At 44.3% G+C, this 9,746-nt stretch overlaps 1 long non-coding RNA gene across 1 annotated transcript in view; it reads left to right on the top strand.

Moving 5' to 3' along the window:
* The first annotated feature begins 234 nt into the window (after positions 1 to 234).
* LOC309366043 overlaps positions 235 to 9,746 on the top strand; it is a 29,763-nt gene continuing 20,251 nt past the window's right edge. The window contains exon 1 of the long non-coding RNA XR_014166435.1: positions 235 to 314. This is a non-coding gene — a long non-coding RNA (uncharacterized lncRNA). The remainder of the gene's footprint in view (positions 315 to 9,746) is intronic.

Raw genomic sequence — 9,746 nt, 5'->3', positions numbered from 1 at the left:
AAGGGTCACTTCCTCTTGCCGCTAAATAGAGGCCAAGGATGGGTCATTCTTGGGCAGTTTCCAGAGTCCAAGCACTCTGCCAGGGTCTACCAGCCTGATATCCCCCCATCTTAAAAACAAACACGCACACACACAAAACAGATGGGTGTGGGAGCAGGCGTTATATTCTGCCATGATCCCACCTAGCACTCTGGAACTCTCTGGGAGATTCAAACAGCAACGCCTAGTCTACCAGAACTGGTCAGAACAACACTGAAACCTGCTGCTGTTGCCCCTACTTCCACCATCAGATGCACCCACTAGGCCTCATCAAGGTAGGAAAGGATCTACCACGTCTCTTCTGCAACCCAACTTGGGGCATCCAGTTGCCAACGGTGCCAAAGCTCACACTGAAAAGTTGTTATTTGGTAACGTAAGAGAGGAGCTGGCTGTTGGCTTCCCTGTTGTAAGGAAAGAGGATCCTCTGATTAGGTATAAATATTTGCTGAGATCAAATGGATCTGGACTACCAGTAGACTTGGGGACTGTAACTCAATGGTAGAACACCTGCTTTGAATGCAGAGGTACCCAAGTTCATTCCCCTGCCATGTTTTGCTATCCATTTGCAGGCTTGCCATAAGCATCTGGTTGGCCACTTTAGGATTCTGGAGCAGATGGGCCTTTGACTCTTTTTATGTTCTTTGCTTCTCTAGGCAGGGCTGGGAACATCCCCTGCCCCCCAGCTGAGGAGACCAGCCATCAGTCCATGTCAACAATATTGAGCTAGATAGACCAATGTTCTGATTCAGTATAAGGGGGCTTCCAATATTCCTCTGAGCAATTGTGGGAGGGAAAGCTGCACTCTGCACTTCTTTTGCAGGGTTCAGGGCTGTAACGAAAGCGCATCGGCTAAAATATTTCAATGCTTTTGTGGGGTAGGGTTTACTTTCAGCTAGACCTGTACCAAACACTCTGCCCTGATTACTCACAAGTTCTTCCCCTGCAAAAGAGGCCTCAACATTTCTGCCTTTTTCGTGGAGCACTTTGAAATTTCTGAAATTTCTGAAATTGCACTTTGATGTCTGTGAAACAGCCTCCCCAGGTGTCTGCACTTCCTGGTCTGAAAAAGCTCCTGGGAGAAAGTTGCTTCATGACACCTTTCTGTCAGTTTAACTGAAGCACAAGAAGCCACAAAGGCTGGCTTCCAAGTGCCTGAGATGAGTGCAGTCACAGATATTTTTCTTCTTTCGTTTTTGAAAAGAGAAGTCCTTTTCACATTTTTGATGATTTCTTAAGAAGTAAAAACACTTTAAAACAAACAACTGCCAAACACATGGTAGGCAGGACCCCCCTTCCCAAACTTACAGAAAGGACAAGCTGGGGACGCCATTGTGTTTACAGGAAATACAGGCGGTCAGAGTGCATATCTCTGGAGAGATACCCTCTCCTGGACTTTGATTGAATTGTGGGCACCTGGGAAGGCTGCACAGACCAGACAATGGTGAGATGATTTGTAGAATGAAAGATGAAATACCCTTTCTCAGTGAGGTAAGTGCAACAAAGTAAGGTAAGTGCAACAAAAACTCTGCACACAAGAATTTCAGTGATGTTTTCTCTCCCCTTTGATAACTTTTGAATGCGGTTTCTTTTCTTATAATTGGAGAATTGGAGAATTGTCAGCAAAAAAAGAAAGGATAATTTTCCAGCACTTTCAACAAATTTCTCAAGGATTTATGCCAGCTTTTGCCTACAGACATTGTATGCAGTTGACAGAACCCTGTGCTTGTTTGCAGGCCACAAAAGGTGATTCGGGAGGGGCCAGCTTCTTTCAAAGTATACTTTGCTCCACTAGAAAGGAAAACAAAGGCAAACCATACTTTTAAACTAGTAGCTTAAATTGTTATTATGGTTACATCCAAACTGAAAGAAATCCAGTTATCCCTGTTGAGTTCTTTAAAAAAAGAGCAACATAATTATTATTGTCTTATTGCAACAAAACAGATAATTACGCCCTGCAATTCTGCCACTGGTAATTCTACATAATTTGTTCCAAATCTGCCTTTTGACATGTGTAAGAAAAGTGAAGAAGAGGGAGTTGTTTTCAGGGAACGTCCTGAGAACCACTATAAAGTAAATAAATGCTGGTGAATCCCCAGTTCCATACACTTTTGAAATACAGGAAGTAGGCAATATGAAACCGTGTGTGTGTGTGTGCGCGTGTGTGTGTGTTCAGCAGCCAAAAAGAAATAAACCCTATAAAGTGCAGAGTTGAGGCTAGATCAATTTAAATGCCAAAAAAGAAAAAAGACTGCAAATGTTTTGCCTTCAGTGGTCACTGCAGCAATGTTAATTCTGGGCTGAAACATATGCCGTTCATGAATTGGACTTCACATGCATGCAAATTTCATAGGTGACTGGATAAAGGAAAGGCAGAAGATCTCAAGAAAGATTTCACTAAAGTTAACTTCTTCTAAGAGTCTTTTGCCACAATCTGTGCATCAGCATTTAACACAGAAGCACATCCTTTTCTGCACCATGATGCTCACTCCAGCTCTGCTGAGCTGCCTGGAAGAGTCTTCCAGCAAACAATGCTGAGCAACTCTGCCGGGGGCCACTTCGTTGCTGGGTTGGGTTTTCATCAGTATGCAGATGATACCCAGCTCTACCTCTTTCAAATCAGAACCAGTGAAGGCAGTGAAGGTCCTGTGTGAATGTCTGGTGGCAGTTGGAGGATGTATGGCGGCTAACAGATTGAGGCTGAATCCTGACAAGACAGAAGTACTGTTTTTGGGGGACAGGAGGCGGGCAGGTGTGGAAGACTCTGTGGTCCTGAATGGGGTAACTGTGCCCCTGAAGGACCAGGTGCACAGCCTGGTAGTCATTTTGGTCAATTCTGTGTCCAGGGCAGCTGTCTACCAGCTCCACCTGGTACGCAGGCTGAGACCCTATCTGCCCACGGACTGTCTCGCCAGAGTGGTGCATGCTCTAGTAATCTCCCACTTGGACTACTGCAATGCACTCTATGTGGAGCTACCTTTGAAGGTGAACCAGAAACTACAACTAATTCAGAATGCGGCAGCTAGACTGGTGACTGGGAGCGGCCGCCGAGACCACATAACACCAGTCCTGAAAGACCTACATTGGCTCCCAGTACGTTTCCAAGCACAATTCAAAGTGTTGGGGCTGACTTTTAAAGCCCTAAACGGCCTCGGTCCAGGATACCTGAAGGAGCGTCTCCACCCCCATCGTTCTGCCCAAGGTCCAGATCTGAGGGCCTTCTCGTGGTTCCCTCACTGCGAAAAGCCAAGTTACAGGGAACCAGGCAGAGGGCCTTCTCGGTAGTGGCACCCGCCTGTGGAACGCCCTCCCACCAGATGTCAAAGAGAACAACAACTAACAGACTTTTAGAAGATATCTGAAGGCAGCCCTCTTTAGGGAAGCTTTTAATGTTTGATGGACCACTGTATTTTAATACTTTATTGGAAGCCACCCAGAGTGGCTGGGGAAACCCAGCCAGATGGGTGGGGTATAAACAATAAATTATTATTATTATTATTATTATTATTATTATTATTATTATTACATATGCAGCTGGATCAAGGCCAGAGATTTCAATGGGAGGGTTGATTGTGTGTGCCCAGTCTTTCCCAACTGAGCCGATGTTTACAGCCAGATCCAATGCATATTGACTAGGGAGTACATCCCTTTAAACGGAATTAAACAACATCCCAAGTAACTGCTCAGAAGGTTACAGTCATAACCTGTGCCCCTTTTCATTTTTTATTCTCTTCAATTCTCAAAAATATCCATTGTAGCTCATTTTAGCATGCTCCCCATATTTCCACATTTTTCATTCATTGCGCACCATTTTTATTTTATTTTTGTCCATTTGACATGAGGAGTGAGCCACCATATTCAGATTTGGAGAATAGAGGATAGTGCCATTTAGTAGCTGATACTTCCAAGGGGCCTTTCATGTCTTTCTTGCTCTTTCTATTAAAGATGACTGTATTTTTCCTGTTTTCAGTATAGTTCTCTTGTGCAATACAATTATTCACAGTTAGTACAATACTAAGCAGGCAGAGCCATCCAGCATGACCAAAGGCCAAGGATGATGTGAGTTGAAGTTCACCTTTTAGTTATGGAGAACATTGTCAGGAATGTTCATTCTTGGAATTAGATTCAGTGTTCACTTTATGTGAATATAATTTTAGAAGCTCCATGACAGTTACTTAGCTGGGCGATATTTATGATGGTACTAGCAGTTCAGGTAATTCCAATCCCTTCTTCCCTCCCCCAAACACAACATTAGTAAACTCTTAAATACTCCCCAAAGATCTTCTCTTTTCTTGGCAGGGACATGAAACTCTCATTAGTGTCAGCAAGGGTCGTGGTCATATATCAGGAGCTGAAGAACTCTAAATAAATTAATTGGATTCCCCACATCACTCACCCTCTTCAGTGAATGGGGGCTATTCAGATTCATGCATGTTTTGTTTTCAAAGCTAAGGCACCCAGTGTCGTTTCATGGAAGATGTAGGATGGCTGGGCCACCAGCTTGGATGGTTTTAAAAGGCATCTTAACAAAGTTGTGGAGGATGAGCCTGTTGGTGGTTATTGTGCTGGGAAACGCAAGTGGGCAGAAACTGTGATGTTTCTGGTTCCAACAAACCATACTAAGGATGAGGAATAGTTTTATGGAAGAAGCTGTATTCAGCGGTGCTTCAAATACCCTCTGCTAGAACTGAAACTCAAAGCCTAAGGAACTCTTTGCTCTCTTACTTTTAAGGTTTGCCGGGTTCTGGGACATGGAGGGTCTGGAATGCTTTCTAATGACAACATGTCAGCTGGGTGTTGCTCCGGCTCTCCCACGATTTCCCAACTTTCCCCCTCATCTGCCTTTGAGCTGCTACCTCCCTCACCGCCCTGTTGTTAAATCTATACAGTGGTACCTCTGGTTGCGAATGGGATCCGTTCCAGAGGCCCATTCACAACATGAGCAGAACGCAACCCGCATCTGTGCGTGCGCGGGTCACGATTTGCCGCTTCTGCGCATGCGCGTGATGTCATTTTGCTCGTCTGCACATGCGCAAGTGGCGAAACCCGGAAGTAACCCTTTCCAGTACTTCCAGGTCGCCGTGGGACACAACCTGAAAACGCTCAACCTGAAGCAAACATAACATGAGGTATGACTGTACTGTCCTTCTCTTCCTCCTCCCTGGAAGGGTCAGGATGGGGAGACGGTCTCCACTGTTCCTCCTCTGCCCAGTCCCTGACACCAACATGGTTGATTCCACCCTGGCTTCATAGGCTGGATCAGTCCAGCACCACACCTGCTGCACTACACCTGCTGCATCTTTCACCCCCTTCGACCCATTCCTACTTGTCCCATCTCTACATTAGCATGTCTTCAGGTGCACCCCAAAAGCAATCTTGGTTGTACACATGGCCAGAGTGAAACATTACTCTCATAAATAAAGAACATTTAATCATGGGTGTGATTGTGTCATGGCAATGACACAGTGCTTTATATATGCACACAAGAGGACTGGTCATGTAGGGAGCAAAGGAAAGATGCAAATATATGGAAAGAATGGGAAGCTCAGATAAACTGCCCATGAAGTATTTCTGGGATTGATTTTGCAGATTCTCCTGGTTAATTCAGAATATGAGAGGAGTGAAGAGGGAAACAGAGGAACAATAAAGGAAGAGAATAGGAGAAATTCTCTCACCCCCTCAAATAGATGTGGTCACTGTGGTGATCACACAGGTTCCCCGGATGCTTCACCATCTATTGATCCCTGTGCCACCACTTTATTTCTCGCTGCTGCCACCCAGGCCCTACCTGGTACAATACTGAGTCCAGTTCAGGGTTAAATTGGAACATAAACTTCTGTTTATTTATTGCAGTTTAACAAGCACGTGGTTTCATAAACGGTATCGGTCAATTACAATCATAGGGCTATAACTATCTAGAGCTATAACTTCCGCTACCTGCTCTCACTCACTAAACCACCTCTCAGTAATTTACTTGTCTTCCTAGCTCCTAACTGTTCCTGACTCAGCTTATTTTGCCACACTAACTCAACCTCCCCACAGACTCTATCCCAATTCACTCCCACTCCAACCAACCACCCAACTCCCAACAAACTCCTCCTTTTGCCCTTCCCAGAGCTGGTTTTATAGTCCCTCTGACTCCACCCCCCTGGGTCCTGATTGGGTAACCTGTTTAATTATTTCTCCTCCAGCACTCTCATATGTACGTCACAGTCACCAAGGCATTTATGCTGCCTGCAGTGGGGGCCCCAGCACAAACAACCGTCTCTCCCTTTCTGCTAGCTTTTGGGGGGCATGAGTGGCTGTGAGTTCTGGGGTGGGGGAAGCCAGGCAAGTCATCAAATCTGCTGAGCTCCCCTGGGTGTATAGGCCCTGGCAAATGCCCCAGTAGGCCAAGTGCAGATTCCAGGCCTGGTGTCCAAGGTACGAATAGAAGGCATGCTGAAGCTAAGCAGGCCCGGATCTGGTCACCATCTTTGAACCACTTGTACACCACCCTTAGTCCGTAATTTATTTATTTTTTAAAGCAGGATATAAACCTAAGAGAATAAATAATTAAAACGCGTATTAAATTAACATATACAATCAGTGCAGATTTTTGCACATTCCCTAAGGCAACTGATTCGTGAAGACAGGCTTGCAAAAACACAGGTACAAAGAAAGAGGGAGGGGTATGTATGTCTGAGAGAGGAAGAGAGAGAGATTTAAAGATGATTTTGGATGTCATATTGGAACCGAAACCCTCCTTGAACTGGCTGTGGAGCTCTTTTAATCTCAGCTACTTGAGCGTTTTTCTGACCCGCTAGAGCAAATAGCTTCTAAGGTTACCCGAGGATCGGATTTTGTTTTGTTTCTTTTAAGTGGGAGAGCATTACAGGTCTTCTCCATGGTACAGTGATCATTGTTCTGCACAATCGAGGTTCACTGCTGTGAAAGCTAAGCTCCTGTTTCAAATCTACTGTGGTCTGAGAAAGCCACCACTTTAATAATGCCCTGGCTGTGATGCTAGCAAAACATTATCAATTTAGGCCTTAAATTTTGAAGTACCAGGAGGCTATATTGACAGAGGAGGGGGGGGGAGTAGTCCTGTCTGTGATCTTATTTAAACAGTGAGCAACGGACTTGATGCCAAGGCCAGCTTCAGCTTTCAGGGGGTATGATGCTGCCAGGGGGCATCCATTCCTCAACTCACCCACCCAATGCAGCAACATCCTTTTCCTCTGCTGTTGCTGCCATTGGGGAGGCAGCAACACGAATGACTGGCTCCTCCAGCTTGACCAGCCATCGTGGAGCTGAGTTTGGCTCTCATTCAAAAGTAGCAGTGCCTGTTGGGATATTCCATTCCACCTTAAGGGACAGGCATGGTTGTTGTGTGTCACATGTCTGTTTACACTCCAGCACAGCTTGCTGGGAACTTCCGTTTGTATATAGCTTTTGCTTCTGCTGCTTGCTTGGACACGAAGGAGAGAAGACATGTTTTCCTATTGTCCTGATGTATGCTGAATAAACTGCTTGTAAATATGCTCAACACAGCCTCTCCCCGCCACTTCTGTTGTGCAGCGTTATTTACTCTGCTGAGTTGTGTGCTCCAGCTTCTGAAGGCGTCTGAAGCTAGGGTCGCAGTTTCATGCTGATGCAAGGACTGGAGATCACCTGGCACACCAGCCGGCACACCAATTCCTTGGCTGCATCCCAACAGTGCTTCCCGCCCACCACTATCTGAATATCAAGTTTGATCTGGTTTATCTTTAGGCCTCAAGAGTGCCTATCTCTCGAGTGTATATGAAAGTTTTTAATGCCTGATGTTTCATTATGCTTATATATTTCTTGAAGCTGCCCAGACTGGATGGGCAGGGTACAAATAAAAAAATCATCATCAACTGAGTAAGTTTAACATGGCCGGATAAACTTCATGCAAATATATGCAAATAATTTATTATATTCATGCAAACATATGCAAATAATTTGATGTATTCATGCAAATATATGCAAATAATTTATAACAAGTTACTTATATCCAGGTTGCTAGCCTGAGAGCAGTTTTCAAAGCAGCTTACTCAAGATTTCCATAATATAATCACATTCCATTGTAGTATCAGGAGTAGAAATAGTTTGGTCCACCTGGTAATGCCAGGAGCATTACCCAATTTAATTGTTCTGCTCCGGGGCAGGGCGTCTTCTATCACCTCAGGGAAGAACCATAATTTAGTGATCAAGCATCTGCCTTAGGAGCAAGAGGTCCCAGCTTCAAAGAGATCTTCCTGAAATCATGGAGATTGGCTGCCAGTCAGTGTAGACAGTAGAGGAAATGTGACAGCCATTTTCAAATATCTCACATGAAGGATAGAGCAAGCTTGTTTTCTCCTGCTCTGAAGGGTAGGACTCAAACCAATGGCTTCAATTTACAAGAAAGGAGATTCCGACTAAACATCAGGAAGAACTTTCTGATGGTAAGAGCTGTTCTCAGTGGAACGGTCTCCCTCGGGAAGTTGTGGACTCTCCTTTCATAGAAGTTTTTAAGCAGAGGTTACAGGGCCATCTGCCATGGATGCTTTAGCTGAGATTTCTGCATTGCAGGGGGTGTGACTAGATGTTCCTTGTGACTCCTTCCAACTCTACAGTTGACTCAGTATAAGGCAGCTTCCTACATTACTCCCCACATTTGTGGAACTTCCAACCAAGAAATATTAATACTTGATCCCATCTTTGTTACTTTGATATGGCCCTTGAAGTGCTTTTCATTATCTCAGACCAGTCTTCCCCAAACTGGTTCTTTCCAGATGTTTTGGACCCCAACTCCCATCAACCCCAATGGTAAGGAAGGATGTATGGCACTACTGGGATCTCAAAGGGGGAAATGACATCTGGGGAGATTTTCTGAAAGGCGGCACTTTGTCCTGGATTTTAGGAAGAAGAAAAAAAGCCCAACAAGTCTCGGATTTTTCTCAACATCTTCTCTTTTTCAGGGCAACCCTAAAGGATGGGAGTTGTAGTCCAAAACATCTGGATAGCACCAAGCTGCCATCAATTGAATCCTGGTGGGATTTTTTTCACTTTTGCGATACATATCTATTTTGTTTTTTTAGCCTTTGTTGTTTTAATCATGTCACTGCTGCTGTGAGGATCGCTGCTTTATGAACTGCTGCTGTTTCAATGAATTGTTTTTCTCTATCAGATTTTTCTTTTCTTGGCTTGTTATTTTAACATTGATGCCCTGCAATTGTTATTTATTCAATTTTTGTTTGTTGTTTTGGTTCTGCACCCGTTTATACATTGTGTGATGTTTAAATCCGCAAGCCATTGTGCATTCAGGTTGCTGCTGTTTCTAAGAAGTTTTGCAATGGTCTTAATTGCTTCTATTGTTAGCCCTGAGAGTATGATGTTGCAGAGAGTATCGTGCAAGTGTGTAAACAGATAAAGATGCTCACTATTTTGTGTGAGGGATTCCAGTGCATAATGGAAATGGAGGGTTCTGAAATTAAAGTTTATTCAAGCGCACTTTCACCCTGGTACAACAAAGCCGATTGTAGTTTTTTAAAAAATATAAAAAATACAGGCTTATTGCAGTTATAACAATGATGGGGCAATACACTGAAAAGCATGGGATGAATGAATGATTAGCAAGAAGATGCATGAACAGCCCACAAGCAAACAGAGATGAATGTTTACTGCCATATAACCTCCACCAGACCACATAATAGTCTAACCTC

This window comes from Podarcis melisellensis, assembly GCF_964234715.1.
Source record: "Podarcis melisellensis genome assembly, chromosome: 3".
Lineage (NCBI taxonomy): Eukaryota > Metazoa > Chordata > Lepidosauria > Squamata > Lacertidae > Podarcis > Podarcis melisellensis.
Note: the sequence above shows the minus strand (reverse complement) of the source record. Positions and strands in the feature narration are given on the sequence as shown.